The sequence below is a fragment of the Ochotona princeps genome, chromosome 24 (assembly GCF_030435755.1).
Source record: "Ochotona princeps isolate mOchPri1 chromosome 24, mOchPri1.hap1, whole genome shotgun sequence".
In the NCBI taxonomy this organism is placed as follows: Eukaryota; Metazoa; Chordata; class Mammalia; order Lagomorpha; family Ochotonidae; genus Ochotona; species Ochotona princeps.
The window spans coordinates 37,472,525-37,497,816 of NC_080855.1; the positions used below are offsets into that span (position 1 = coordinate 37,472,525).

The following is a 25,292-nucleotide window of genomic DNA, read 5'->3' on the forward strand; positions in this document are numbered from 1 at the left end:
AGCATAACAGGATTGGTAATTTTGGCCTGATACATCTAGCCACTGACTTAACCGCAAGTTGCTGCTTCCTATTTTTCAAGTTATCTGCCAAGGGATTGGATAAATCTCAAGGGATTTACGGTGGCCACTACTGGAAGGAACTCGAGGATTTAGGGTGGCCCCTTGAGGACTGGATAAACACTGGGAGGAGCTAGGGAGAGTATAAAAGAAAGCCTGGAGTTGCAATAAAGATCAATCTGTGATCGATCGGCATTCTGTGTACTGCGTGTTGTCTTTCTGGGCTGTGTTTTCTTGTAACCCTAGTCCCTCCGCTCGGCTCGGGGTACGTGGCGACGCGGGTGTTGCCAACATCTCAAGGTCTCACCGAGATTGAGAAAGAGAGGATACGAGGAAGGGTCATCCCGGGATGCTGGCCAGCTGTTTCAGGTAAGTGGGACATATTGTAAGTCTCTCCTAAACTGGTAGGAGAGGGAGTTTCATTTTGAAATAGAGTCAGGTTTTAGTTTTATTTTGGAATACAGTTAGGTTTTAGACTTATTTTGAAGTATAACTAGGTTTTGGATTTATTTTGTAAGTTTTTGATTTATTTTGAAGTATAGCCAGGTTTTAGATTTATTTTGAAGTATAGTTAGGTCTTGGTGTTTAATTTATCTGGTGGAAAGGACGATAAAATGGGTTCTGCCTTCTCCTGGGATAAATTGGCCACCTAGCTTGAAGAACTTCTACATCAACTGGGGATGCCAGTTAAATTTAAAATGATTAGAAATTTTGTTAAAGCCATTCAATCTAGCAGTCCTTGGTTTATTGTTTCAGGCAACTTGAGTATTCCCGATTGGGAACAGGTTAAGGCCAATTTACAATCCTGTTTACAAAAAGACCCAGATAATTTCCCCATTGTTAACTTTTCTTTGTGGTGCTTAGTCAGTGATTCATTATTTACTGATAAAGTGAAAGTTGAGAGACAGTTAAGAGAAGTACAGACTACTTTTGAAGCAATCCAGGGGTGGGAAGTTCTACGGTCCTTGGAAGCCTGGAACGAGGCGGCCTCGAGTGAAACCACCCCGAGTGAGACCTCTTCTTTAGAGGAGAGTGAGGTCTCTTCTTTAGAGGAGAGTGAAGCCTCTTCTTCAGATGAGAACGAGGCCTCTTCCTCGGAAGAGAGTGAGGACAAACGAGATGAGGAGGTTTTCTTAAAGCAGAAAATTAAGGATAAAGAGAAGGTTTTCTGAAAGCGGGAAATTAGGGCCATTTAAAGAAAGTTAAAGAAAGCAGGAATAGGTGCACGTTCCTCTGGCAAATTGTCCAGTTCCAGACCACCACCATACATCCCTAATTTTGTGACCCCTACCACTCCTCCTGAGGAGGAAGCCACGGGCCATTCACCCAATAATTACCCCACACGGCCATGGAGTGACGGCCTCACTGATCATCCGGTGGGTGGGGTTCGATGCTTCCCTGTCATAGAGGTCTCAGTTCGAGGAAGTCCCCCTAGCCGGGAGCATCAGCCCCTTCAATTTAAAGACCTCAAAAATGTAAAGCAGGCTGTTAAAGATTATGGTGCCCAGGCACCCTTTACTCTTGCACTCATAGAATCCTTTTCGAGTTTGAATCTTACTCCTAGTGATTGGATGCGATTGTGCCGCTCCGCTCTCGATGGTGGTGACTTTCTCCTATGGAGAGGGGATTTTCAAGATAGGTGCAGATTTTTTGCTGAGCAGAACGCGGCTGGGGGACATGCAGATCGAAGCCTTGAAATGCTTACTGGCACTGGACCTTTTGAGGGCGTCCAACAACAAGTTAATTATGACCTAGGAGTTTATGCTCAGATAGCAAATGCAGCCCTTGGAGCCTGGAAGGCATTACCTAACGCTAATACAGGAGACCAGCTTTCCAAGGTCTTGCAAGGCCCTACAGAACCTTTTCAAGAATTTGTGGACCGTATTATGCAGGTTGCTACTAAGATCTTTGGTAACGTGGAACCAGCAATGCCAGTAATTAAGCATATAGCCTTTGAGAATGCTAATAAATATTGTCAGGATGCTCTCAGGTCCCACAGAGATAAGTCCCTGCATGATTATCTTAAAATTTGCAGACATATTGACTCCACCCATGCCCTTGGGCAAGTGATGGCAGCCACTGTTCAACACCCTCAGCCCCACCCTAGGGCGCCTCCCAAAACCTGTTTCAGATGTGGACAGCCTGGACATTTTAAAAAACAGTGCCCCAAAATTCCGCGACAAGGAAGATCACCCCCACAATCCTTGCGGGCCCCAGATCTTTGTCCAAGATGCTATAAAGGCTATCATTGGAGCAGTGATTGTAGGTCCAGATATGATGCCCAAGGCAATCCCCTATCGGGAAACGGGATCAGGGGCCCGCTCTGGGCCCCCCAACCTCAGGGGTATGGAGCCCAGCAGACACCTGTAACCTCTGGAACAGCGCAGACTCCTTCCAGAGTCCCTCTCCCATGGCGAGGAACACCGACATTTCAACCCTCCTCAGAGCAACACCAGGTAGCGCAGGACTGGACCTCTGTGCCACCTCTGGAGAGGTATTGACCCCGCTCCTGGGACCCCAATGGATAAAAACAGGAGTCAGGGGCCCCTTGCCTAGGAATACCTTGGGCCTGATCCTAGGAAGAAGTAGTGCTACTATGCATGGAATCAGGGTACTCCCAGGAGTGATAGACGAGGATACCCCTGCAGAAATAGAAGTCATGGCAGAATCAGCCAAAGGCACTATAATCATTCCACCAGGAGCTAGATTTGCCCAGCTGATCTTGATCCCCAAGGTTCCAACTGACAACCCCATTCTTAAGAGAGATAGACAAGGAGGATTTGGACATTCTGGCCCCTTGGCATGTTGGGTCTCCGACATGCAAACCCGACCCACCTTACAGTTAGAAATAGAAGGAAGAAAATTCACAGGTTTACTTGATACCGGGGCTGACAGTACAGTTATATCCCAGGCACAGTGGCCAGGTTCCTGGCCATTAGAGGCCACCCCAACCGTTCTCCAAGGGATAGGAACTTCTCAGCCACAGAAAAGTGCCAGGTTGTTAAGGTGGAAGGATCAAGAAGGGCATTCAGGAGTTTTCCAGCCGTATGTCTTACCACATATTCCTATCAATCTGTGGGGACGAGATTTGTTGAGTGCCATGAATGTTGTATTGACCTCTCATCCTGTGCCAAATATGCTTAATAGACAGGGATACTTTACTGGAAAAGGTTTGGGCAGACATCTTCAAGGTGACTCCCAACCAGTCTGTGACAGGGGGAAAAGATGCACAACGCCGGAAGTGCAGAAAAAGTCCAAGGGAGACTTGCCCCCTGCATCAGTGACCGGAGATTCAAGTTCAGGCAAGGCTCAATGAGAACCTTTGACAAGAGCAAGAAGTGAAGAAATGGGGAGGATTGTGCCAGGACTGCCTTCCGGCTGGGCCAAGTTTCTTGACCCAATCACTGGAACCTTTCGTTATTATCATTCACCCACCAACACTGTTCATATGTACCCACCGGAAATGGCTCCTTCATCTGCACCTCCTTCCACCCCTGCAACTAGTAAAGCCAAGCCACAGATTTCTGCTAAACGGGATAGGGAACCGTCCAAACTGAAGCGCTCCTACTCCTCCCCAGATATATCCCAGGTCATCCAGGAAAAAGAGAAGAGGAAGCCAACAATCACTCCAACAGTTAATTGGGAAAATAAGCCGACATCCTATCCTAAAGCTGAGATCTTGAGACTTTCTGCTTCTCAGATTCGGAACCTCAATCCTGTGTTTGGAGGCTCTGGACCAGCTCTCACAGGACTCCGTAATCTAGGAAACACTTGTTACATGAACTCAATACTGCAGTGCCTGTGTAATGCTCCGCATTTGGTGGACTGCTTCAACCGAAACTGTTACCAGAATGATATTAACCAGTCAAATTTATTGGGGCATAAAGGTGAAGTGGCTGAAGAATTTGGAATAATCATGAAAGCTCTGTGGATGGGGCAGTATAGATATATCAGTCCAAAAGACTTTAAAACCACCATTGGGAAAATCAATGATCAGTTCGCAGGGTACAACCAGCAAGATTCCCAGGAACTGCTCCTGTTCCTCTTGGATGGTCTCCATGAAGATCTAAACAAAGCTGATAATCGGAAGAGACATAAAGAAGAAAATAATGATCATCTCGATGACTTTAAGGCTGCAGAATATGCTTGGCAGAAGCACAAGCAGCTCAATGAATCTATTATTGTCGCGCTTTTTCAGGGTCAGTTCAAATCCACAGTACATTGCCTCACCTGTCACAAAAAATCCAGGACTTTTGAGGCCTTCATGTATTTGTCTCTACCACTAGCATCCACAAGTAAATGTACGCTTCAGGATTGCCTTAGATTATTTTCCAAAGAAGAGAAACTTACAGATAACAACAGATTCTATTGCAGTCATTGCAGAGCTCGCCGTGACTCCTCAAAAAAGATAGAAATCTGGAAACTGCCACCTGTGCTGTTGGTGCATCTGAAACGTTTTTCCTATGATGGCAGGCGGAAGCAAAAATTACAGACATCTGTGGACTTCCCATTAGAAAATCTTGACTTGTCACAGTATGTCATTGGCCCAAAGAACAACTTGAAGAAGTATAACTTGTTTTCTGTTTCAAATCACTACGGCGGACTGGATGGAGGCCACTACACTGCCTACTGTAAAAATGCAGCAAAACAGCAGTGGTTCAAGTTTGATGATCATGAAGTTTCTGACATCTCTGTTTCTTCTGTGAAATCTTCCGCTGCTTACATCCTCTTTTATACTTCACTGGGATCACGAGCAACTGATGTAGCCACATAAGGATGTGGCTCATGACGTAGGTGATGAGCTAGTTACTTTTTAAAAGGCTCAGCAACGCAATGGTTGAAATACTTACAAAGGTAATGGATAGGTAAAGCTGGACATGTAGAGGAATTCTGGAACCGTAAGAGCTGCGTTACTAGCCCTATAGAAGTCAGACCAGTGCTACTATGAAAAAGAGACAAAAATTTTCTAGTTTGCTCCAAAGCTAAGGTATTGATTGGATTCATCCCCTATGATTCCCAACAGGTGGTATGGCTGCAAAATAATATTGATGATTGGTCTGTCTTTTGTGCTCCCATTGTTTACAGGCCTTTGCCTAAATGGGGGTCCCCAAACAAATCAAGACCGATAATGGACCGTCCTATGTTAGCCAGGGTTTTGAGAAGTCCTGCCAAGGTTTTAATATAACTCACAAAACAGGCATTCCTTATAATCCTCAGGGTCAAGCCATTGTTGAACGTGCTAACCGCACCCTTAAAGTTTATCTAGAAAAAATAAAGAAGGGGGATGTGGCTGAGCATTGCAGCTCACCCCATTCCCTACTGGCATCTGCAATCTATGTGTTAAATTTTTTAACTGTCACTAATGATGTAGCTCCTGCAGAGCGCCATTGGCTTCGCCCTGCTAATGAGAATAAAGGCCAAGTAACATGGAAAGATCTGGCCACAATTAAATGGCGGGGACCAGATCCAGTACTAACGTGGGGGCGAGGCTCCGTTTGTGTTTTTCCCCAGGATGAAGAAACACCTAGATGGGTTCCCGAGAGACTTACACGACAAATCTCCTTGGCTCCAACTCAACATGATCCCACTCCTAATGATGTTCTTGCAGAATAGGAGACCCTGACAGCAGTGGTGCAACTTCCTGGTATCCTGCCATGGGAAACGCAGATCTCCAGCTGCTCCCCGATTTACCATCATATATGTGTTACCCCTGTGAAATGGCATTTAACTGGCAGCATGGATGTTTTAGGAACAAAGTGGAATCTTGGCCATGGGGCTGATGGTCATAGCCATGATTGCAGTACTGTTTACTCTTCTTTGCTGCCTATGCAAACAACAAGCCTGGGAGCAGGTCATTATTTGACAAACCATATTGGCTTTAGCTGTGGAAAACCCTAGTGCTGAACATGGTGTGATGGGCAGCCAGAGATGGGTAAGATCTGGCAGCACTGATGACCAACCTAAGACAGGGATTCCCCAGGTGGGGCTCCCCATGACGGGTAAGGCATCAACTGACTGCTGGACAACCTAAGACAGGCGTCCATTAAAAAAACAAAAAAAGGGGGACATGCAGGCCCCGGTCTCCCAAGGATTAACTCCACAGCTTAGCTTGGTTCTCAGGGCATAACAGAATTGGCAATTTTGGCTTGATACATCTAGCCACTGACTTAACCGCAAGTTCCTGCTTCCTGTTTGTCAAGTCATCTGGCAAGGGATTGGATAAAACTCAAGGGATTTAGGGAGGCCACTACTGGGAGGAACTCGAGGTATTAGGGTAGCCCCTTGAGGACTGGATAAACACTGGGAGGAGCTAGGGAGAGTATAAAAGAAAGCATGGAGTTGCAATAAAGATCAATCTGTCATCGATCGGCATTCTGTGAACTGCGTGTTGTCTTTCTGGGCTGTGTTTTCTTGTAACCCTAGTCCCTCCGCTCGGCTCGGGGTACGTGGCGACGCGGGTGTTGAAAACACTTTAGAGCTGCCTGTCAGCCTGATCGTGTTTGAAGTCAGTGAGCCAAATGGAGTTGTTCTCCCACAAGAACCACTCGGCTGATTCTTCTTCAATATGCAATTCAGCGACATGCAGTGTTGCTTGATGGAATTAGCTCTGACACCAACATTTGCGTCTAGAGTCTTTGTATTTCAGGCTAGCTGAAAACGGCTTTAGCGCTGAAGTGTTTTCTGAATGTGGAGTTGGTGGCATGTGAAACCCGCTTGTGGAGCCTTCGTTTGTGTGGGATGCTCACCAAGCTGCATTTCAGGACAATGCACTCAAACGGCTTTAACCATAGTGTGAACACGTCGTTTGCTTGAGAACTGCCTGTCACCCTGATGGTGTGTGAAGTCAGTGAGCCAAATGGAGTTGCTCTCCCACAAGAACCACTCGGCTGATTCTTCTTCAATATGCAATTCAGCACCATGCAGTGTTGCTTGATGGAATTAGTTCTTCCAGCAACATTTGCGTCTAGAGGCTTTGTCTTTCGAGCTAGCTGAAAACGGCTTTGGCGCTCAAGATGTTTTCTGAATGTGGAATTGGTGGCATGTGAAACCCACCTGTGGAGCCTTCGTTTGTGTGGGATGCTCACCAAGCTGCATTTCAGGACAATGCACTCAAACGGAATTCAGCATAGTGTGCGAAATTTGAGTTTGCTTGAGAGATGCCAGTCAGCCTGATGGTGTGTGAAGTCAGTGAGCCAAATGGAGTTATTCTCGCACAAGGACCACTCGCCTGATTCTTCTTCAATATGCAATTCAGCAACATGCAGTGTTGCTTCATGGAATTAGCTCTTCCACAACATTTGCGTCTAGAGCCTTTTTATTTAGGGCTAGCTGAAAACGGCTTTGGCGCTGAAGTGGATTGTGAATGTGGAGTTGGTGGCATGAGAAACCCGCCTGTGAAGGCTTCATTTGTGTGCGAAGCTCACCAAGCTGCATTTCAGGACAATGCACTGAAACGGCATTAAGCATAGTGTCTGAACACGTAGTTTGCTTGAGAGCTGCATGTCAGCCTGATGGTGTGTGAAGTCAGTGAGCCGAATGGAGTTGTTCTCTCACAAGAGCCACTCGGCTGATTCTTCTTCAATATGCAATTCAGCAACATGCAGTGTTGCTTGATGGAATTAGTTTTGACAGCAACATTTGGGTATAGAGCCTTTGTATTTCGGGCTAGCTGAAAACAACTTTGGCACTGAAATGTTTTCTGGATGTGTAGTTGTTGGCAAGTTAAACGAGCCTGTGGAGCCTTCGTTTGTGTGGGATGCTCACCAAACTGCATTTCAGGACAATGCACTAAAATATCATTAAGCCAAATGTGTTAACACGTAGTTTGCAATATGCAATTCAGCAACATGCAGTGTTGCTTGATGGAATTAGCTCATAAAGCAACATTTGCGTATAGAGCCTTTGTCAGTATGGCTAGCTGAAAACGGCTTTGGCACTGAAGTGGTTTGTGAATGTGGAGTTGGTGGCATGTGAAACCCGCCTGAAGAGCCCTTGTTTGTGTTTTAATACTCACCAAGCTGCATGTCAGGACAATGCACCCAAACGGCATTAAGCATAGTGTGTGAACCCATAGTTTGCTTGAGAGTGGCCTGTCAGCCTGATGGTGTGTGAAGTCAGTGAGCCAAATGTAGTTGTTCTCGCAGAAGAACCAATGGGCTGATTCTTCTTCAATATGCAATTCAGCAACATGCAGTGTTGCTTGATGGAATTAGCTCTTCCAGCAACATTTGCGTCTAGAGCCTTTGTATTTCGAGCTATGGGCTTTGGCACTGAAGTGGTTTCTGAATGTGGAGTTGGTGGCATGTGAAACCCGCCTGTGGAGCCCTCGTTTTTGTGGGATGCTCACCAAGCTGCATTTCAGCACAATGCACTCAAACTGCATTAAGCATAGTGTGCGGAATTTGAGTTTGCTTGAGAGCTGCCTGTCAGCCTGATGGTGTGTGAAGTCAGTGAGCCAAATGGAGTTGTTCTCCCACAAGAACCACTCGGCTGATTCTTCTTCAATATGCAATTCAGCAACATGCAGTGTTGCTTGATGGAATTAGCTCTTCCAGCAATATTTGCATCTAGAGCCTTTGTATTTCGGGCTAGCTGAAAAGCGCTTTGGCGCTGAAGTGGTTTCTAGAAGTGGAGTTGGTGGCATGTGAAACCCGACTGTGGAGCCCTTGTGTGTGTGCGATGCTCACCAAGCTGCATTTCAGGACAATGCACTCAAACGGCGTTAAGTATAGTGTTTGAACACGTATTTTGCTTGGGAGCTGCCTGTCAGCCTGATGGTGTGTGAAGTCAGTGAGCCAAATGGAGTTGTTCTCCCACAAGAAGCCCTCGGCTGATTCTTCTTCAATATGCAATTCAGCAACATGCAGTGTTGCTTGATGGAATTAGCTCTTCCAGCACCATTTGCGTCTAGAGCCTTTGTTTCGGGGTAGCTGAAAAGGGCTTTGGCGCTGAAGTGTTTTCTGAATGTGGAGTTGGTGGCATGTGAAACCCGCCTGTGGAGACTTCCTATGTCTGGGATGCTCACCAATCTGCATTTCAGGACAATGCATTCAAACGGCAGTAAGCATAGTGTGTGAACACGTAGTTTGGTTGAGAGCTGCCTGTCAGCCTGATGGTGTGTGAAGTCAGTGAGCCAAATGGAGTTGTTCTCCCACAAGAACAACTCAGCTGATTCTTCTTCAATATGCAATTCAGCAACATGCAGTGTTGCTTGATGGAATTAGCTCTTCCAGCAACATTTGCGTCTAGAGTCTTTGTATTTCATTCTAGCTGAAAAGGGCTTTGGCGCTGAAGTGGTTTCTGAATGTGGAGTTGGTGGCATGTGAAACCCGCCTGTGGAGCCCTTTTTTGTGTGCGATGCTCACCAAGCTGCATGTCAGGACAATGCACTCAAACGGCGTTAAGTATAGTGTGTGAACACGTAGTTTGGTTGAGAGCTGCCTGTCAGCCTGATGGTGTGTGAAGTCAGTGAGCCAAATGGAGTTGTTCTCCCACAAGAACCACTCAGCTGATTCTTCTTCAATATGCAATTCAGCACCATGCAGTGTTGCTTGATGGAATTAGCTCTTCCAGCAACATTTGGGTATAGAGCCTTTGTCTTTCGGGCTAGCTGAAAATGGTTTGGCCCTGAAGTGGTTTCTGAATGTGGAGTTGGTGGCATGTGAAAGCCGCCTGTGGAGCCTTCGTATATCTGGGATGCTCACCAATCTGCATTTCAGGACTATGAACTCAAATGGCATCAAGCAGAGTGCATGAGAACTTAGTTTGTTTGAGAGCTACCTGTCAGCCATATGGTGTGTGACGTCAGTGAGCCAAATGGAGTTGTTCTCCCACAAGAACCACTCGGCTGATTCTTCTTCCATATGCAATTCAGCAACATGCAGTGTTGCTTGATGGAATTAGTTTTGACAGCAACATTTGGGTATAGAGCCTTTGTATTTCGGGCTAGCTGAAAACAACTTTGGCACTGAAATGTTTTCTGGATGTGTAGTTGTTGGCAAGTTAAACGAGCCTGTGGAGCCTTCGTTTGTGTGGGATGCTCACCAAACTGCATTTCAGGACAATGCACTAAAATATCATTAAGCCAAATGTGTTAACACGTAGTTTGCAATATGCAATTCAGCAACATGCAGTGTTGCTTGATGGAATTAGCTCATAAAGCAACATTTGCGTATAGAGCCTTTGTCAGTATGGCTAGCTGAAAACGGCTTTGGCACTGAAGTGGTTTGTGAATGTGGAGTTGGTGGCATGTGAAACCCGCCTGAAGAGCCCTTGTTTGTGTTTTAATACTCACCAAGCTGCATGTCAGGACAATGCACCCAAACGGCATTAAGCATAGTGTGTGAACCCATAGTTTGCTTGAGAGTGGCCTGTCAGCCTGATGGTGTGTGAAGTCAGTGAGCCAAATGTAGTTGTTCTCGCAGAAGAACCAATGGGCTGATTCTTCTTCAAATTGCAATTCAGCAACATGCAGTGTTGCTTGATGGAATTAGCTCTTCCAGCAACATTTGCGTCTAGAGCCTTTGTATTTCGAGCTATGGGCTTTGGCACTGAAGTGGTTTCTGAATGTGGAGTTGGTGGCATGTGAAACCCGCCTGTGGAGCCCTCGTTTTTGTGGGATGCTCACCAAGCTGCATTTCAGCACAATGCACTCAAACTGCATTAAGCATAGTGTGCGGAATTTGAGTTTGCTTGAGAGCTGCCTGTCAGCCTGATGGTGTGTGAAGTCAGTGAGCCAAATGGAGTTGTTCTCCCACAAGAACCACTCGGCTGATTCTTCTTCAATATGCAATTCAGCAACATGCAGTGTTGCTTGATGGAATTAGCTCTTCCAGCACCATTTGCGTCTAGAGCCTTTGTCTTTCGGGGTAGCTGAAAAGGGCTTTGGCGCTGAAGTGTTTTCTGAATGTAGAGTTGGTGGCATGTGAAACCCGCCTGTGGAGACTTCCTATGTCTGGGATGCTCACCAAGCTGCATTTCAGGACAATGCATTCAAACGGCAGTAAGCATAGTGTGTGAACACGTAGTTTGGTTGAGAGCTGCCTGTCAGCCTGATGGTGTGTGAAGTCAGTGAGCCAAATGGAGTTGTTCTCCCACAAGAACAACTCAGCTGATTCTTCTTCAATATGCAATTCAGCAACATGCAGTGTTGCTTGATGGAATTAGCTCTTCCAGCAACATTTGCGTCTAGAGTCTTTGTATTTCATTCTAGCTGAAAAGGGCTTTGGCGCTGAAGTGGTTTCTGAATGTGGAGTTGGTGGCATGTGAAACCCGCCTGTGGAGCCCTTTTTTGTGTGCGATGCTCACCAAGATGCATGTCAGGACAATGCACTCAAACGGCGTTAAGTATAGTGTGTGAACACGTAGTTTGGTTGAGAGCTGCCTGTCAGCCTGATGGTGTGTGAAGTCAGTGAGCCAAATGGAGTTGTTCTCCCACAAGAACCACTCAGCTGATTCTTCTTCAATATGCAATTCAGCACCATGCAGTGTTGCTTGATGGAATTAGCTCTTCCAGCAACATTTGGGTATAGAGCCTTTGTCTTTCGGGCTAGCTGGAAATGGTTTGGCGCTGAAGTGGTTTCTGAATGTGGAGTTGGTGGCATGTGAAAGCCGCCTGTGGAGCCTTCGTATGTCTGGGATGCTCACCAATCTGCATTTCAGGACTATGAACTCAAATGGCATCAAGCAGAGTGCATGAGCACTTAGTTTGTTTGAGAGCTACCTGTCAGCCATATGGTGTGTGACGTCAGTGAGCCAAATGGAGTTGTTCTCCCACAAGAACCACTCGGCTGATTCTTCTTCCATATGCAATTCAGCAACATGCAGTGTTGTATGATGGAACTAATTCTTAAACAACATTTGCATCTAGAGACTATGTATTTTGGGCTAGATGAAAACGGCTTTGGCGCTGATGTGGTTTCTGAATGTGGAGTTGGTGGCATGTGAAACCCGCCTGTGGAGCCTTCGTTTGTGTGGGATGCTCACCAAGCTGCATTTCAGGACAATGCACTCAAACGGCATTAAGTAAAATATGCGAAATCTGAGTTTGTTTGAGGGCTGCCTGTCAGCCTGATGGTGTGTGAAGTCAGTGAGCCAAATGGAGTTGTTCTCGCAGAAGAACCACTTGGCTGATTCTTCTTCAATGTGTAATTCAGCAACATGCAGTGTTGCTTGATGGAATTAGCTCTAACAGCCACGTTCGAGTCTAGATCCTTTGTCTTTCTGGCTAGCTGAAAAGGGCTTTGGCGTTGTAATGGTTTCTGGATGTGGAGTTGGTGGCATGTGAAACCCTCTTGTGGAGACTTCATTTGTGTGGCATGCTCACCAAGCTGCATTTCAGGACAATGCACTCAAACGGCATTAAGCATAGTGTGTGAACACGTCGTTTGCTTGAGAGCTGCATGTCAGCCTGATGGTGTGTGAAGTCAGTGAGCCAAATGGAGTTGTTCTCACACAGAACCCTCGGCTGATTCTTCTTCAATATGCAATTCAGCAACATGCAGTGTTGCTTGATAGAATTAGCTCTTCCAGCAACATTTGCGTCTAGAGCCTTTGTATTTCTGGCTAGCTGAAAATGGCTTTGGTACTGAAGTGGTTTCTGAATGTGGAGTTGGTGGCATGTGCAACCCGCCTGTGGAGCCTTCGTTTGTGTGGGATGCTCACCAAGCTGCATTTCATGACAATGCACTCAAACGGCATTAAGCATAGTGTGTGAACACGTAGCATGCTTGAGGGCTGCCTGTCAACCTGATGGTGTGTGAAGTCACTGAGCCAAATGAAGTTGTTCTCCCACAAGAACCACTCGGCTGATTCTTCTTCAATATGCAATTCAGCAACATGCAGTGTTGCTTGATGGAATTAGCTCTGACAGCAACATTTGAGTCTAGAGCCTTTGTATTTCAGGCTAGCTGAAAACGGCTTTGGCGCTGAAGTGTTTTCTGAATGTAGAGTTGGTGGCATGCGAAACCACCCTGTGGAACCCTGTTTGTGTGGGATGCTCACCAAGCTGCATTTCAGGACAATGCACTCAAATGGCAGTAAGCATGATGTGCTAAATCTGAGTTTGCTTGACAGCTGTCTGTCGACCTGATGGTGTGTGAAGTCAGTCAGCCAAATGGAGTAGTTCTCCCACAAGAACCACTCGGCTGATTCTTCTTCAATATGCAATTCAGGAACATGCAGTGTTGCTTGATTAAATTAGCTCTTCCAGCAACATTTGCGTCTACAACCTGTGTATTTCGGGCTAGGTGAAAAGGGCCTTGGCGCTGAAGTGGTTTCTGAAAGTGGAGTTGGTGGCATGTGAAAGCTGCCTCTGGAGCCTTCGTTTGTGTGGGATGCTCACCAAGCTGCATTTCAGGACAATGCACTCAAACGGCATTAAGCATAGTGTGTGAACACGTAGTTTGCTTGAGAACTGCATGTCAGCCTGATGGTGTGTGAAGTCAGTGAGCCAAATGGAGTTGTTCTTCCACAAGAACCACTCGGCTGATTCTTCTTCAATATGCAATTCAGCAACATGCAGTGTTGCCTGATGGAATTAGCTCTGAGCAATATTCACGTGTAGAGCCTTTGTATTTTGGGCTAGCTGAAAACAGCTTTGGCGCTGTAATGGTTTCTGAATGTGGAGTTGGTGGCATGTGAAACCCGCCTGTTGAGACTTCATTTGTGTGGGATGCTCACCAAGCTGCATTTCAGGACAATGCACTCAAATGGCATTAAACATAATGTGCGAAATCTGAGTTTGCTTGAGCTGCCTGTCAGCCTGATGGTGTGTGAAGTCAGTGAGCCAAATGGAGTTGTTCTCCCACAAGAACCACTCGGCTGATTCTTCTTCAATATGCAATTCAGCAACATGCCTTGTTGCTTGATGGAATTAACTCTTCCAGCAACATTTGCGTCTAGAGCCTTTGTATTTCGGGCTAGCTGAAAACGGATTTGGCGCTGAAGTGGTTTCTGAATGTGGAGTAGGTGGCATGTGAAAGTCTCCTCTGAAGCCTTCCTTTGTGTGGGATGCTCACCAAGCTGCATTTCAGGACAATGCACTCAAACGGCATTAAGCATGATGTGTGAAATCTGAGTTTGCTTGAGAGCTGTCTGTCGGCCTGATGGTGTGTGAAGTCAGTGAGCCAAATGGATTTGCTCTCCCACAAGAAACCTCGTGTGATTCTTCTTCAATATGAAATTCAGCAACATACAGTGTTGCTTGATGGAATTAGCTCTTCCAGCAACATTTGCGTCTAGAGCCTTTGTATTTCGGGCTAGCTGAAAAGGGCTTTGGCGCTGAAGTGGTTTCTGAATGTGGAGTTGGTGGCATGAGAGACCCGCCTGTGGAGCCCTGTTTGTGTGGGATGCTCACCAAGCTGCCTTTCAGGACAATGCACTCAAACTTCATTAAGCATAGTGTGCGGAATTTGAGTTTGCTTGAGAGCTGCCTGTCAGCCTGATGGTGTGTGAAGTCAGTGAGCCAAATGGAGTTGTTCTCCCACAAGAACCACTCGGCTGATTCTTCTTCAATATGCAATTCAGGAACATGCAGTGTTGCTTGATTAAATTAGCTCTTCCAGCAACATTTGCGTCTACAACCTGTGTATTTCGGGCTAGCTGAAAAGGGCCTTGGCGCTGAAGTGGTTTCTGAAAGTGGAGTTGGTGGCATGTGAAAGCCGCCTCTGGAGCCTTCGTTTGTGTGGGATGCTCACCAAGCTGCATTTCAGGACAATGCACTCAAACGGCATTAAGCATAGTGTGTGAACACGTAGTTTGCTTGAGAGCTGCATGTCAGCCTGATGGTGTGTGAAGTCAGTGAGCCAAATGGAGTTGTTCTTCCACAAGAACCACTCGGCTGATTCTTCTTCAATATGCAATTCAGCAACATGCAGTGTTGCCTGATGGAATTAGCTCTGAGCAATATTCACGTGTAGAGCCTTTGTATTTTGGGCTAGCTGAAAACAGCTTTGGCGCTGTAATGGTTTCTGAATGTGGAGTTGGTGGCATGTGAAACCCGCCTGTGGAGACTTCATTTGCGTGGGATGCTCACCAAGCTGCATTTCAGGACAATGCACTCAAACGGCATTAAGCATAGTGTGTGAACACGTCGTTTGCTTGAGCTGCCTGTCAGCCTGATGGTGTGTGAAGTCAGTGTGCCAAATGGAGTTGTTCTCCCACAAGAACCACTCGGCTGATTCTTCTTCAATATGCAATTCAGCAACATGCAGTGTTGCTTGATGGAATTAACTCTTCCAGCAACATTTGCGTCTAGAGCCTTTGTATTTCGGGCTAGCTGAAAACGGATTTGGCGCTGAAGTGGTTTCTGAATGTGGAGTTGGTGGCATGTGAAAGTCTCCTCTGAAGCCTTCCTTTGTGTGGGATGCTCACCAAGCTGCATTTCAGGACAGTGCACTCAAACGGCATTAAGCATGATGTGTGAAATCTGAGTTTGCTTGAGAGCTGCCTGTCGGCCTGATGGTGTGTGAAGTCAGTGAGCCAAATGGATTTGCTCTCCCACAAGAAACCTCGTGTGATTCTTCTTCAATATGAAATTCAGCAACATACAGTGTTGCTTGATGGAATTAGCTCTTCCAGCAACATTTGCGTCTAGAGCCTTTGTATTTCGGGCTAGCTGAAAACGGCTTTGGCGCTGAAGTGGTTTCTGAATGTGGAGTAGGTGGCATGAGAGACCCGCCTGTGGAGCCCTGTTTGTGTGGGATGCTCACCAAGCTGCATTTCAGGACAATGCACTCAAACTTCATTAAGCATAGTGTGCGGAATTTGAGTTTGCTTGAGAGCTGCCTGTCAGCCTGATGGTGTGTGAAGTCAGTGAGCCAAATGGAGTTGTTCTCCCACAAGAACCACTCGGCTGATTCTTCTTCAATATGCAATTCAGCAACATGCAGTGTTGCTTGATGGAATTAACTCTTACAGCAACATTTGGGTCTAGAGCCTTTGTCTTTCGGGGTAGCTGAAAAGGGCTTTGGCGCTGAAGTGTTTTCTGAATGTGGAGTTGGTGGCATGTGAAACCCGCCTGTGGACCCTTCGTTTGTGTGGGATGCTCACCGAGCTGCCTTCAGGACAATGCACTCAAACGGCATTAAGCATGATGTGCGAAATTTGAGTTTGCTTGAGAGCTGCCTGTCAGCCTGATGGTGTGTCAAGTCAGTGAGCCAAATGGAGTTGTTCTCCCACAAGAAGCACTCGGCTGATTCTTGTTCAATATGCAATTCAGCAACATGCAGTATTGCTGGATGGAACTAGCTCTTACAGCAACATATGTGTCTAGAGCCTCTGTATTTCTGGCTAGCTGAAAAGGGCTTTGGCGCTGAAGTGTTTTCTGAAAGTGGGGTTGGTGGCATGTGAAACCCGCCTGTGGAACCCTGTTTGTGTGGGATGCTCACCAAGCTGCATTTCAGGTCAATGCACTCAAATGGCATTAGACATAAAGTGCGAAATCAGAGTTTGCTTGAAAGCTGCCTGTCAGCCTGATGGTGTGTGAAGTCAGTGAGCCAAATGGAGTTGTTCTCCCACAAGAACCACTCGGCTGATTATTCTTCAATATGCAATTCAGCAACATGCAGTGCTGCTTGATGGAATTAGCTCTTCCAGGAACATTTGCGTCTAGAGCCTTTTTATTTCTCGATAGCTAAAAAGGGCTTTGGCGCTGAAGTGTTTTCTGAATGTGGAGTTGGTGGCATGTGAAAGCCGCCTGTTTAGCCTTCGTTTGTGTGGGATGCTCACCAAGCTGCATATCAGGACAATGCACTCATACGGCATTGAGCAAAATATCCGAAATCTGAGTTTGTTTGAGTGCTGCCTGTCAGCCTGATGGTGTGTGAAGTCAGTGAGCCAAATGGAGTTGTTCTCCCACAAGAACCACTCGGCTGATTCTTCTTCAATATGCAATTCAGGACATAAACTGTTGCTTGATGGAATTAGCTCTTCCAGCAACATTTGCGTCTAGAGCCTTTGTATTTCGGGCTAGCTGAAAACGGCTTTGGCGCTGAAGTGGTTTCTGAAAGTGGAGTTGGTGGCATGTGAAACCCGCCTGTGGACCCTTCGTTTGTGTGGGATGCTCACCAAGCTGCATTTCAGGACAATGCACTCAAACGGCATTAAGCATAGTGTGTGAACACGTAGCGTGCTTGAGAGCTGCCTGTCAGCCTGATGGTGTGTGAAATCAGTGAGCCAAATGGAGTTGTTCTCCCACAAGAACAACTCGGCTGATTCTTCTTCCATATGCAATTCAGCACCATGCAGTGTTGCTTGATGGAATTAGCTCTTCCAGCAACATTTGCGTCTAGAGCCTTTGTCTTTAGGGGTAGATGAAAACGGCTTTGGCGCTGAAGCGGTTTCTGAATGTGGAGTTGGTGGCATGTGAAACCCGCCTTGGGAGCCTTTGTATGTGTGGGATGCTCACCAAGCTGCATTTCAAGACAATGCATTCAAACGACATTAAGCATAGTGTGTGAACACGTCGTTTGCTTGAGAGCTGCCTGTCAGAATGATGGTGTGTGAAGTCAGTGAGCCAAATGGAGTTGTTCTCCCACAAGAACCACTCGGCTGATTCTTCTTCAATATGCAATTCAGCAACATGCAGTGTTGCTTGATGGAATTAGCTCTAACAGCCACATTCGCGTCTAGATCCTTTGTCTTTCTGGCTAGCTGAAAAGGGCTTTGGCGTTGTAATGGTTTCTGGGTGTGGAGTTGGTGGCATGTGAAACCCGCTTGTGGAGACTTCATTTGTGTGGGATGCTCACCAAGCTGAATTTCAGGACAATGCACTCAAACAACATTAAGAATAGTGCATGAGCACGTAGATTGCTTGAGAGCTGCCTGTCAGCCTGATGGTGTGTAAAGTCAGTGAGCCAAATGGAGTTGTTCTCCCACAAGAACCACTCGGCTGATTCTTTTTCAATATGCAATTCAGCAACATGCAGTGTTGCTTGATGGAATTAGCTCTAACAGCAACATTTGGGTCTAGAGACTTTGTCTTTCGGGGTAGCTGAAAACGGATTTGGCGCTGAAGTGGTTTCTGAATGTGGAGTTGGTGGCATGTGAAACCCGCCTGTGGACCCTTCGTTTGTGTGGGATGCTCACCAAGCTGCATTTCAGGACAATGCACTCAAACGGCATTAAGCATGATGTGCGAAATTTGAGTTTGCTTGAGGGCTGCCTGTCAGCCTGATGGTGTGTGAAGTCAGTGAGCCAAATGAAGTTGTTCTCCCACAAGAACCACTCGGCTGATTCTTGTTCAATATGCAATTCAGCAACATGCCTTGTTGCTTGATGGAATTAACTCTTACAGCAACATTTGCGTATAGAGCCTTTGTATTTTAGGCTAGCTGAAAAGGGCTTTGGCGCTGAAGTGGTTTCTGAATGTGGAGTTGGTGGCCTGTGAAACCCGCTTGTGCAGACTTCATTTGTGTGGGATGCTCACCAAGCTGAATTTCAGGACAATGCACTCAAACGGCATTAAACATAGTGCGTGAACCCATAGTTTGCTTGAGAGCTGCCTGTCAGCCTGGTGGTGTGTGAAGTCAGTGAGCCAAATGGAGTTGTTCTCACACAAGAACCCTCGGCTGATTCTTCTTCAATATGCAATTCAGCAACATGCCTTGTTGCTTGATGGAATTAACTCTTACAGCAACATTTGCGTCTAGAGCCTTTGTATTTCGGGCTAGCTGAAAACGGCTTTGGCGCTGAAGTGGTTTCTGAATGTGGAGTTGGTGGCATGTGAAACCCGCCTGTGGAACCTTCGTTTGTGTGGGATGCTCACCAAGCTGCATTTCAGGACAATGCACTCAAACGGCATTTAGCATGGTGTGCGAAATTTGAGTTTGCTTGAGGGCTGCCTGTCAGCCTGATGGTGTGTGAAGTCAGTGAGCCAAATGGAGTTGTTCTCGCACAAGAACCACTCGGCTGATTCTTGTTCAATATGCAATTCAGCAACATGCAGTGTTGCTTGATGGAATTAGCTCTTCCAGCAACATTTGCGTATAGAGCCTTTGTATTTTGGGCTAGCTGAAAAGGGCTTTGGCGCTGAAGTGGTTTCTGAATGTGGAGTTGGTGGCATGTGAAACCCGCCTGTGTAGCCCTTGTTTGTGTGTGATGCTCACCAAGCTGCATTTCAGGACAATGTACTCAAATGGCATTAAGCATGATGTGCGAAATCTGAGTTTCCTTGAGAGCTGCCTGTCAGCCTGATGGTGTGTGAAGTCAGTGAGCCAAATGGAGTTGTTCTCCCACAAGAACCACTTGGCTGATACTTCTTCAATATGCAATTCAGCAACATGCAGTGTAACTTGATGGAATTAGCTCTTACAGCAACATTTGCGTCTAGAGCCTGTGTATTTCGGGCTAGCTGAAAACGGCTTTGGCGCTGAAGGGGTTTCTGAAAATGAAGTTGGTGGCATGTGAAACCCGCCTTGGGAGCCTTCGTTTGTGTGGGATGCTCACCAAGCTGCATTTCAGGACAATGTACTCAAACGGCATTGAGCAAAATATGCGAAATCTGAGGTTGATAGAGAGCTGGCTGTCAGCCTGATGGTTTGTGAAGTCAGTGAGCCAAATGGAGTTGTTCTCCCACAAGAACCACTCGGCTGATTCTTCTTCCATATGCAATTCAGCAACATGCAGTGTTGCTTGATGGAATTAGCTCTTACAGCAACATTTGCGTCTAGAGCCTTTGTCTTTAGGGGTAGATGAAAACGGCTTTGGCACTGAAGCCGTTTCTGAATGTGGAGTTGGTGGCATGTGAAACCCGCCTGTGGACCCTTCGTTTGTGTGGGATGCTCACCAAGCTGCATTTCAGCACGATGCACTCAAACGGCATTAAGCATGATGTGCGAAATTTGAGTTTGCTTGAGGGCTGCCTGTCAGCCTGATGGTGTGTGAAGTCAGTGAGCCAAATGGAGTTGTTCTCCCACAAGAACCACTCGGCTGATTCTTCTTCAATATGCAATTCAGCAACATGCAGTATTGCTGGATGGAATTAGCTCTTACAGCAACATATGTGTCTAGAGCCTCTGTATTTCTGGCTAGCTGAAAAGGGCTTTGGCGCTGAAGTGTTTTCTGAAAGTGGGGTTGGTGGCATGTGAAACCCGCTTGTGGAGACTTCATTTGTGTGGGATGCTCACCAAGCTGCATTTCAGGACAATGCACTCAAATGGCATTAGACATAAAGTGCGAAATCAGAGTTTGCTTGAAAGCTGCCTGTCAGCCTGATGGTGTGTGAAGTCAGTGAGCCAAATGGAGTTGTTCTCCCACAAGAACCCTCGGCTGATTCTTCTTCAATATGCAATTCAGCAACATGCAGTGCTGCTTGATGGAATTAGCTCTTCCAGGAACATTTGCGTCTAGAGCCTTTTTATTTCTAGCTAGCTAAAAAGGGCTTTGGCGCTGAAGTGTTTTCTGAATGTGGAGTTGGTGGCATGTGAAACCCGCCTGTTTAGCCTTCGTTTGTGTGGGATGCTCACCAAGCTGCATATCAGGACAATGCACTCATACGGCATTGAGCAAAATATCCGAAATCTGAGTTTGTTTGAGTGCTGCCTGTCAGCCTGATGGTGTGTGAAGTCAGTGAGCCAAATGGAGTTGTTCTCCCACAAGAACCACTCGGCTGATTCTTCTTCAATATGCAATTCAGCAACATAAACTGTTGCTTGATGGAATTAGCTCTTACAGCAACATTTGCGTCTAGAGCCTTTGTATTTCGGGCTAGCTGAAAACGGCTTTGGCGCTGAAGTGGTTTCTGAAAGTGGAGTTGGTGGCATGTGAAACCCGCCTGTGGACCCTTCGTTTGTGTGGGATGCTCACCAAGCTGCATTTCAGGACAATGCACTCAAACGGCATTAAGCATAGTGTGTGAACACGTAGCGTGCTTGAGAGCTGCCTGTCAGCCTGATGGTGTGTGAAATCAGTGGGCCAAATGGTGTTGTTCTCCCACAAGTACAACTCGGCTGATTCTTCTTCCATATGCAATTCAGCAACATGCAGTGTTGCTTGATGCAATTAGGTCTTACAGCAACATTTGCGTCTAGAGCCTTTGTCTTTAGGGGTAGATGAAAACGGCTTTGGCGCTGAAGAGGTTTCTGAATGTGGAGTTGGTGGCATGAGAGACCCGCCTGTGGAGCCCTGTTTGTGTGGGATGCTCACCAAGCTGCATTTCAGGACAATGCACTCAAACTTCATTAAGCATAGTGTGCGGAATTTGAGTTTGCTTGAGAGCTGCCTGTCAGCCTGATGGTGTGTGAAGTCAGTGAGCCAAATGGAGTTGTTCTCCCACAAGAACCACTCGGCTGATTCTTCTTCAATATGCAATTCAGCAACATGCAGTGTTGCTTGATGGAATTAACTCTTACAGCAACATTTGGGTCTAGAGCCTTTGTCTTTCGGGGTAGCTGAAAAGGGCTTTGGCGCTGAAGTGTTTTCTGAATGTGGAGTTGGTGGCATGTGAAACCCGCCTGTGGACCCTTCGTTTGTGTGGGATGCTCACCGAGCTGCCTTCAGGACAATGCACTCAAACGGCATTAAGCATGATGTGCGAAATTTGAGTTTGCTTGAGAGCTGCCTGTCAGCCTGATGGTGTGTCAAGTCAGTGAGCCAAATGGAGTTGTTCTCCCACAAGAAGCACTCGGCTGATTCTTGTTCAATATGCAATTCAGCAACATGCAGTATTGCTGGATGGAACTAGCTCTTACAGCAACATATGTGTCTAGAGCCTCTGTATTTCTGGCTAGCTGAAAAGGGCTTTGGCGCTGAAGTGTTTTCTGAAAGTGGGGTTGGTGGCATGTGAAACCCGCCTGTGGAACCCTGTTTGTGTGGGATGCTCACCAAGCTGCATTTCAGGTCAATGCACTCAAATGGCATTAGACATAAAGTGCGAAATCAGAGTTTGCTTGAAAGCTGCCTGTCAGCCTGATGGTGTGTGAAGTCAGTGAGCCAAATGGAGTTGTTCTCCCACAAGAACCACTCGGCTGATTATTCTTCAATATGCAATTCAGCAACATGCAGTGCTGCTTGATGGAATTAGCTCTTCCAGGAACATTTGCGTCTAGAGCCTTTTTATTTCTCGATAGCTAAAAAGGGCTTTGGCGCTGAAGTGTTTTCTGAATGTGGAGTTGGTGGCATGTGAAAGCCGCCTGTTTAGCCTTCGTTTGTGTGGGATGCTCACCAAGCTGCATATCAGGACAATGCACTCATACGGCATTGAGCAAAATATCCGAAATCTGAGTTTGTTTGAGTGCTGCCTGTCAGCCTGATGGTGTGTGAAGTCAGTGAGCCAAATGGAGTTGTTCTCCCACAAGAACCACTCGGCTGATTCTTCTTCAATATGCAATTCAGGACATAAACTGTTGCTTGATGGAATTAGCTCTTCCAGCAACATTTGCGTCTAGAGCCTTTGTATTTCGGGCTAGCTGAAAACGGCTTTGGCGCTGAAGTGGTTTCTGAAAGTGGAGTTGGTGGCATGTGAAACCCGCCTGTGGACCCTTCGTTTGTGTGGGATGCTCACCAAGCTGCATTTCAGGACAATGCACTCAAACGGCATTAAGCATAGTGTGTGAACACGTAGCGTGCTTGAGAGCTGCCTGTCAGCCTGATGGTGTGTGAAATCAGTGAGCCAAATGGAGTTGTTCTCCCACAAGAACCACTCGGCTGATTCTTCTTCAATATGCAATTCAGCAACATGCAGTGTTGCTTGATGGAATTAGCTCTAACAGCCACATTCGCGTCTAGATCCTTTGTCTTTCTGGCTAGCTGAAAAGGGCTTTGGCGTTGTAATGGTTTCTGGGTGTGGAGTTGGTGGCATGTGAAACCCGCTTGTGGAGACTTCATTTGTGTGGGATGCTCACCAAGCTGAATTTCAGGACAATGCACTCAAACAACATTAAGAATAGTGCATGAGCACGTAGATTGCTTGAGAGCTGCCTGTCAGCCTGATGGTGTGTAAAGTCAGTGAGCCAAATGGAGTTGTTCTCCCACAAGAACCACTCGGCTGATTCTTTTTCAATATGCAATTCAGCAACATGCAGTGTTGCTTGATGGAATTAGCTCTAACAGCAACATTTGGGTCTAGAGACTTTGTCTTTCGGGGTAGCTGAAAACGGATTTGGCGCTGAAGTGGTTTCTGAATGTGGAGTTGGTGGCATGTGAAACCCGCCTGTGGACCCTTCGTTTGTGTGGGATGCTCACCAAGCTGCATTTCAGGACAATGCACTCAAACGGCATTAAGCATGATGTGCGAAATTTGAGTTTGCTTGAGGGCTGCCTGTCAGCCTGATGGTGTGTGAAGTCAGTGAGCCAAATGAAGTTGTTCTCCCACAAGAACCACTCGGCTGATTCTTGTTCAATATGCAATTCAGCAACATGCCTTGTTGCTTGATGGAATTAACTCTTACAGCAACATTTGCGTATAGAGCCTTTGTATTTTAGGCTAGCTGAAAAGGGCTTTGGCGCTGAAGTGGTTTCTGAATGTGGAGTTGGTGGCCTGTGAAACCCGCTTGTGCAGACTTCATTTGTGTGGGATGCTCACCAAGCTGAATTTCAGGACAATGCACTCAAACGGCATTAAACATAGTGCGTGAACCCATAGTTTGCTTGAGAGCTGCCTGTCAGCCTGGTGGTGTGTGAAGTCAGTGAGCCAAATGGAGTTGTTCTCACACAAGAACCCTCGGCTGATTCTTCTTCAATATGCAATTCAGCAACATGCCTTGTTGCTTGATGGAATTAACTCTTACAGCAACATTTGCGTCTAGAGCCTTTGTATTTCGGGCTAGCTGAAAACGGCTTTGGCGCTGAAGTGGTTTCTGAATGTGGAGTTGGTGGCATGTGAAACCCGCCTGTGGAACCTTCGTTTGTGTGGGATGCTCACCAAGCTGCATTTCAGGACAATGCACTCAAACGGCATTTAGCATGGTGTGCGAAATTTGAGTTTGCTTGAGGGCTGCCTGTCAGCCTGATGGTGTGTGAAGTCAGTGAGCCAAATGGAGTTGTTCTCGCACAAGAACCACTCGGCTGATTCTTGTTCAATATGCAATTCAGCAACATGCAGTGTTGCTTGATGGAATTAGCTCTTCCAGCAACATTTGCGTATAGAGCCTTTGTATTTTGGGCTAGCTGAAAAGGGCTTTGGCGCTGAAGTGGTTTCTGAATGTCGAGTTGGTGGCATGTGAAACCCGCCTGTGTAGCCCTTGTTTGTGTGTGATGCTCACCAAGCTGCATTTCAGGACAATGTACTCAAATGGCATTAAGCATGATGTGCGAAATCTGAGTTTCCTTGAGAGCTGCCTGTCAGCCTGATGGTGTGTGAAGTCAGTGAGCCAAATGGAGTTGTTCTCCCACAAGAACCACTTGGCTGATACTTCTTCAATATGCAATTCAGCAACATGCAGTGTAACTTGATGGAATTAGCTCTTACAGCAACATTTGCGTCTAGAGCCTGTGTATTTCGGGCTAGCTGAAAACGGCTTTGGCGCTGAAGGGGTTTCTGAAAATGAAGTTGGTGGCATGTGAAACCCGCCTTGGGAGCCTTCGTTTGTGTGGGATGCTCACCAAGCTGCATTTCAGGACAATGTACTCAAACGGCATTGAGCAAAATATGCGAAATCTGAGGTTGATAGAGAGCTGGCTGTCAGCCTGATGGTTTGTGAAGTCAGTGAGCCAAATGGAGTTGTTCTCCCACAAGAACCACTCGGCTGATTCTTCTTCCATATGCAATTCAGCAACATGCAGTGTTGCTTGATGGAATTAGCTCTTACAGCAACATTTGCGTCTAGAGCCTTTGTCTTTAGGGGTAGATGAAAACGGCTTTGGCACTGAAGCCGTTTCTGAATGTGGAGTTGGTGGCATGTGAAACCCGCCTGTGGACCCTTCGTTTGTGTGGGATGCTCACCAAGCTGCATTTCAGCACGATGCACTCAAACGGCATTAAGCATGATGTGCGAAATTTGAGTTTGCTTGAGGGCTGCCTGTCAGCCTGATGGTGTGTGAAGTCAGTGAGCCAAATGGAGTTGTTCTCCCACAAGAACCACTCGGCTGATTCTTCTTCAATATGCAATTCAGCAACATGCAGTATTGCTGGATGGAATTAGCTCTTACAGCAACATATGTGTCTAGAGCCTCTGTATTTCTGGCTAGCTGAAAAGGGCTTTGGCGCTGAAGTGTTTTCTGAAAGTGGGGTTGGTGGCATGTGAAACCCGCTTGTGGAGACTTCATTTGTGTGGGATGCTCACCAAGCTGCATTTCAG

The 25,292-nt window shown here is 46.5% G+C and overlaps 1 pseudogene; it reads left to right on the forward strand.

The window, feature by feature from the left end:
• The first annotated feature begins 406 nt into the window (after nucleotides 1–406).
• On the forward strand, nucleotides 407–4,880 carry LOC131483188 (ubiquitin carboxyl-terminal hydrolase 8-like; annotated as a pseudogene).
• Nucleotides 4,881–25,292: the final 20,412 nt, after the last annotated feature.